Here is a 6,924-nt window from a genome sequence, read left to right as displayed (position 1 = left end):
TATATAGACTGATGATTTGTGTAGATTTATTTTATATCTTGCTACATTACTGAAGTTATCGTTCTGAATTTTTGATAGATTGATCAGTTTTATTGAGTGATCTCTGTAGATGGGTACCAAGGAGATGGGAGAAGATTCGTTTCTTGTTCTCCAAGGCTTGGCCAGAGTATGCACTTAATAAATGTTTATTGATTCACTGATTGGTAATTTCTTATGGCACAATAGTATTCCATTACATTTATATACCATAATTTATTTACCCATTCCCTAGTTATTCAACATCCCTTTACTTTCCAGTTTTTTTCCACTATAAAAAGAGTTGTTATAAATATTTTTGTAGGTGTGAGTTCTTTTTCCTCAGTCTCTTTTGTGTATAGGCCTACTAGAGCTAGAATCTTTCTTTATGTAGACTTTCAGTTAACAGCTTATTGTAATTCTTTTAACCTATAGTATTTCTTTATTGTAGTAAAAAGGTGGGGTCCCCACTGCCATGTCTACAGTTTTAGTTCTTGGATTAGGGTATGTTGTAGGAGTGACTAGGCCAGGTACTATACCCACTGCAGTCTTTGTCCCATTGGACAATGTTTTACTGGGGCTAGGTTTTCCTTTCTCCACAGTCTAGAAGTCACTAGATGTCTGGATGGGAGGCTCCTTGGCTCTAGTTTCTGCCTTCTACCATACTACTGATCTGGGCTAAGAGCACTGTACATTGCCTGAAATCTACAGCTTCCTTCCTTCTGGAATTTCCCTAATGCACTACTGAATTTGTCAGTTTCCCTAGAGATCTGGGACTACAGGCCTTGGCACCTGAAGCTCCAATGACCCCACATAGATCATATTGGCTTTAGTGTGGTGTTTTAGAACGTCATTGGAGCTTTGGTTCCTGTCTGCGTTACTTCCCTGGGTAGACATCTGTTCCAGGTCTGGGATTTCAGGCTTCCATCCTGGGCCTTGGCCCCTGGAGCAGCCCCTCAACAGTTGGCATTGGCTTTAGACTGACCTTCTGAGGCTACCCAGAGACCTCAATCCCTGAAGCATTCTTTCTTGTATGGGGCAGAACAGCTATAGAATTTCATTTGGTGCTACCAGCTTCTAGTGTCCTCTTACTCAAACTATCTTACAATTAACCACTTTGTATTTATTTTTATACATGTTTATTTTGTATATACATATATGAATACGTATTATTTTCCTCATTAGAATGTAAACTCCCTGCAAATAGAAATTGTTTTGTTCTTTGTGTCATTATTGGCTCACACTAGGTGCCTAATAAATGCTGTTGACTTACTGATAGACGCATTTTTAAATAAATATTCCTCAGGGGAATTGGATCTGCCTAGAACCTTTCATTTGGTGGTCTTAACCACAAGCCCTGTTATTTAGTATTCAGAAAATGCTTGTGTGCAACATTACTATATACTAGGATTTAGGAAGGATATAAAATTTAGATAAAATACTTCCCTTCTCTTATGGAACCTATGATATCATAGACACAGATACTTAAAATATACCATATTTTACTGCATTATCATGGCCAATTTTATGCCAATTTTTTTGCAAAAAAGTGGGGTGCGACCATTATATGAAACTTTAAAAAAAAATTATGCCAGTATTACTTAAAAATAATTTATTACTAAACTGTCTTTGGTGTAAGATTAGGATGCATGGAATACTTATGAATATATTTTAAAATCAAATACTGACAATGTGCATGTTTTGAGAATTCTGGACTCACAAAGCACAGGTGAAAAACGCATATCCATATGCTACTGTAGAATACATTGCTGCTCTCTTTACCTTTTAAGCAGTGTGAACAGAATTACTCCATGTGACAACTATGTGATGAAAGGTTACATACCAATCTTTGGGCTAGAAAAAATAGGGTGCAACGATTATGCGATGGGAATAATTATACAGTGAAATGCAATATACAATCCCATAGAGTGCATTAGAAAGTTACAGAACTAAGTGCTAGGTGAGGTCTGAGGAGGAAGGTCATTACTAGGGAGGGAAGGGAATCTAGGTAATCAAGGAAGACTTCTAGGAGGAGGTGGCATTTAAATTGAGCTTTGATGTATTAGTTAATACTTCTGTTTCACTACTTCATCTTTTGCAGGGACTTTAATTTTCATAAGTAAGCAGATAAAAAAGAATGTTTGACACTGGAAAATGAAAATGTAAAAGGCTCTTAAGGACAGGGAAGTTGTACCATGCTGAAAAAGCTCTGGGGAAGGAAATGATACCGTTTATATATGTGTATGTGTGTGTATTATATATATGTGTATATGTATACACACATATATACATACATATGTATGTATGTATATATGTCTTATAGCTTCCAGGTGTGGCCCCTGCCCTTTTTTCTTTCTGTTGCCATGAAGAATTAGACTTCCTGATCCCCACGTAGGTGATGGTAGGAGAGTAACTGCTATCCTGGCATTCAGCTTTGTCACCTTTCTTCTCCTTTACTTCCCTCCACTTCAGTTCACGATCCAGGACAGGGCTCTCAGCACACACCTTTTCCTTCCATTTCCTCTCTGACCGATGTCATGGTCCTCTTCCAGAATAAAGAACAAACGAAAACAACCTTTGTGAACTTTGGGTATGGGTGGTGCAGAAATTTCCCACTTTGCCACTGCTGATGATAAATTCCCTCTACCTATGCGGATCAGCACTTGCATTGCATTTGAGAGGTAAAGGAACTTGCCCAAGTCATCCTTTGTTTAGTATTTCATGACTCTAGTGAGACATACTGCTCAATTAGGGCACCATCTGGTGGCTACCTGAAGTATTCTCCCTAAATGACTAATTAATACATTGACAAGCAAGGTGTCCTTTTGTAGGCTTGGGCATGGCAGCACTAAAGTCACATGACCCCAGGGTACCAGGAAAGGTGCCACAATGGTTTCAGGTGCCCCAGAAGGATAAACAGATGTGCAAATATTTGCTGAAAGTTTTTTTTTTAATTGAACTGGTAAATAGAAAATAGAAGACAACCTCCACACCAAGATGAGACGTTAGAGGAATACTTTAACTGAGGAGGTTTATATTTCTTAAATACTCAAATGGATCTGTGATCTCATTCATCGGAAACCTTCTTCCAACAATGCAGGTCCCAAATCACCCATGCCAGTCTAGCTTATATGACTCCTTCATGTCCTCCCTTATATTCACCACAAGGGGTCCATCTAACATACTGGAGGCTTTTCTTGCTTGCTCCTGACATTGCATAAAACACTTATACTACATAATACTAGTGGAACACTTTTCATTCCTCTCCCTGGCCACATGACCAAGCCATCTTCTTTCCCAATCATTATTTCCTTTTTGACCATTCTTATCCCTTCTCTTCAAAGGTATATTGGTTTATATTGGTTGGTTTGCTTGGTTATATGTTGCAGACTGTTCACATCTATCATGTGCCTCTCTATTACCCTCCATGTGATATTAATTTTTAATTCTTCAGAGATTGTAATATTCCATGCCTTATGTGCAATAGCAACACTGGTAGAATGTTGGTATTAAAAAGATGGACTTTTTGCTTTTATGTGAAACTAGGAGTCATTAAAGGAATGACTTTTGCAATTTTTTCTCCCAAGGCGATCTTCTTCTGTCATTCAATTTCAGGCCCAATTTGTTGTCTATCTGTATTTTCTTTTTGTGTGTAAATGTGTATATGAATATATAAGTAGCATGGGGGGTATTGGTGTGTGACTTAAAGGGAAGCAGAATAGACATCTCCAGCCTTTTCTCCTCCATTCCCTTCCTTTCTCCAATGGAGACTTTTTTTCCTATCAGGAAGGGAAGCAGGAGGTTGGGGCTCCAAGGCTGGCCATTCTCCTCTCCTTAGAGAAGGCTACTTTAAATATTATTAGTCTAGAGGGTCTTATTTTCAGGGTTAATCTAACTTCTGATTGCTCATTTCATTATTGGGGGAAGCAGGACCCCAAGCTTTATATCCAAGGCTTGATTCCCTTATCCCTACCCTCACCCCAGATACCAGTTTCACAATTAACACACATAGTGAATAGCAAAGAAGCCCATTTATCCAAATTGGTAGCAAAACAGAAATTAAAGAAGATATACATAGAAAACTATATACAGAGAAAGAGAGTAAAGGAGCACTCCTGTTAGGAGCAAGATAACTTGGCTCAACCAAGAGAAAAGGTCCTGGGTCTCACTCAAGGGGAAATTCCCTGAAGTCTCTAGTGTAGCAAGCTGGGAATAGAGGTATGATAGAAACTGCAGTGTCTCTCATGTCTTCCCGGAGTGTCTTCCTTCAGGAACCTGAAGTCAGGTTTGCTTCTTCCATCTTCCCTCTGGAAGCTTCAAGCCGGAAGTGCCCAAAGCAACTACAGGGCCCAAAGTCACTAGAAAAGAACTCAGGAAGATTGGAGAGACTTTCTTGTCTCCTCTCACTGATTCCAATCTCACTGCTTACACAGGGGAGGGCATTCATTTCCACTATTGAAGAGAGAACATATGTAACCCCAGCTCCAAAACCCCCTGGTGTCATTGTTGGAAATGAAAAAAAAAACCATATATAGATGCATGTGTACAAATATGTATACATATGTGTATGTGTACATGTATATACATATCTATTTAAGACATAACAGCATATATATATCTCATATATGTTGTTATTAATCATTTTTCAGTCATGTCTGACTCTTTGGAACTCCATTTGGGGTTTTCTTGTCAAAGATAGTGGGAGTAGTCTGTTATTTCCTTGACCAGCTCATTTTACAGGAAACTGAGGTAAACAAGGTTAAGTGACTTGCTAAGGATCAGCCAGCTAGTAAGCATCTAAGTCTAAATTTGAACTCAGGAAGATGAGTCTTCCTGGCGTTAGGCCTGGCACTCTATACACTAACTGCCCCATCTCTTGTATATATACACACATACATATGTGTATGGGTATATATGTATATACTTTTATATAGGTATATATATATTTATATGTATATTTGTGTGTATAGATACATGTATATATGTAGATAAACATACATGTTTTCTCTAAATACATGTTCCTAAAAAGCATCACACTATGCCAAATTATGTAATAAAAACCACAGGGCTTGTGAGGAAAAATGGGGTTGGGGAAACAATGCTTAAAACTTCCTTGGGTCTCCTTTAGCAAGCTGTTGACTCTCTTTTCATGATTTTCTTGTATTGCTCTCATTTCTCTTCCCAATTTTTCCTCCACCTCTCTTACTTGATTTTCAAAATCCTTTTTGAGCTCTTCCATGGCCTGAGACCATTGCATATTTATTTTGGAGGTTTTGGATGCAGAAACTTTGATTTCCTTTGACAGTATGCATTGTTCTTCCTCATCTGAAAGGACAGAAGAAAATAACTGTTCACGAAGAAAGTAATCTTCTATAGTCTTATTTTTTTCCCCTTTTTTGGGCATTTTCCCAGTCAGTTACTTGACTTTTGAGTCCTTTGTCAAGAGGAGGGTATACTCTGGGGATCTGTAAGTTCTCAGTTCCTCCAAGGTAGCACAATCAAGGGAGAGGAGTTTACTCCTTTCCTGGCCTGCACACTGGTCTGGGAGCCACCAAAAACTTTTCTGCCTGGAATCTGAGAGTAGAATTCCCTCTCCACAACCACCCCCAGCTCCACCACACCAGAGCTCCTCCTCAACCCACGGCTGAGCTCATAGCTGAGATACAGATTAGCTGTTCACTTCCCCCAGGGTCTTTAGGTGGAGGGCTCCAAAAATGGACCCTGCCTCTGCAGTGGCTGCTGCTGGGTCCAGATTGTGTTCCCTTCTCCTGGGTGAAGGAGCTTTCTCACTGACCTTTGAAGCTGTCTGTGGTGTTTGTGGGTTGAGCAATCTGGGAACTGCTGATGCCAGTGGCACCCTGAAGCCTGTTTCAGGTCCTTTCCCTGCTACGCCGTGAGGCCCATGCTAGACTGTACTCTGCTTTGCACCCAGTGTGATAAACCTTTCCTGTTGGCCTTCTAGGCTGTCTTGGGCTGGAAATTTCTTTCACTCTGTTGTTTTGTGGCTTCTGCTGCTCTAGAATTTGCTTAGAGTCATTTTTTACAGGTATTTTATGGGCTATATGGGGGAGCTTCTACAGATTCGTCTTTCTACTCTGCCATCTTGACTCCAACCCCTTTCTTGGGGACATTTATTTGGAAAAAAAAAAGATGGGAACCTAATAAAAATGCTAGCAGTTTTACATATATATACGTATATAATATATGTATAAAATGGTTAAGAAATATATAAATACCACAGTAAACAGTGGCTGCAATTGTAGACTCTGCGACTGTCCCCATTCCTAATAAATCTGGGCTGGTAAGGTCTCTTGACAGTTGGGCAGACTGCTCAGGGTCAGAGGTCATTTTGAGTAGACCAGTTTTCTTCTGCCCACAACCTCTACTGCACCAGAACATGTATAATAAATATGGCACCATATATTGACAAAGACCTGATGTTGGCTTGTGGAAGTGGATGTCAGAAGGGTATTGTGAAGTGGTACAGTTCTACATTTTCAATATTTCTTGGGGAAGAAATTACACACAAGCAAACTGAAATTTCTGTTAGTTTCAAGTTGTTCCGTAATATGTCAGTTGTGTTGGGACAAATATTCATTTTGGAAAAGAACATTATAGCAGAACTGATTATACTTAAAGACAAATTCTCTAGGTTTTTCCAATCAATTTAATGACAGTATTTAGGAAACAAACATGCTTTATCCATTTAGTTTTTACTCTATGAATGGTCAAGCCAAACAATTTTGAGTGGTAACATGAGGCCATTCATTCTGTATTTCATGCAAGCCTTGCAACACTGACCCCCACAAACATATACATTTAGATAACCTTACCACCCACAGAGAAAATCTTTTCAACTTGAACTTTGTACTGAATGTCTTCCGTTGGTAGTGAACAACTTTGGTGAAC

Source organism: Notamacropus eugenii, chromosome 1 (genome assembly GCF_028372415.1).
Source record: "Notamacropus eugenii isolate mMacEug1 chromosome 1, mMacEug1.pri_v2, whole genome shotgun sequence".
NCBI lineage: Eukaryota > Metazoa > Chordata > Mammalia > Diprotodontia > Macropodidae > Notamacropus > Notamacropus eugenii.
Note: the sequence above shows the minus strand (reverse complement) of the source record.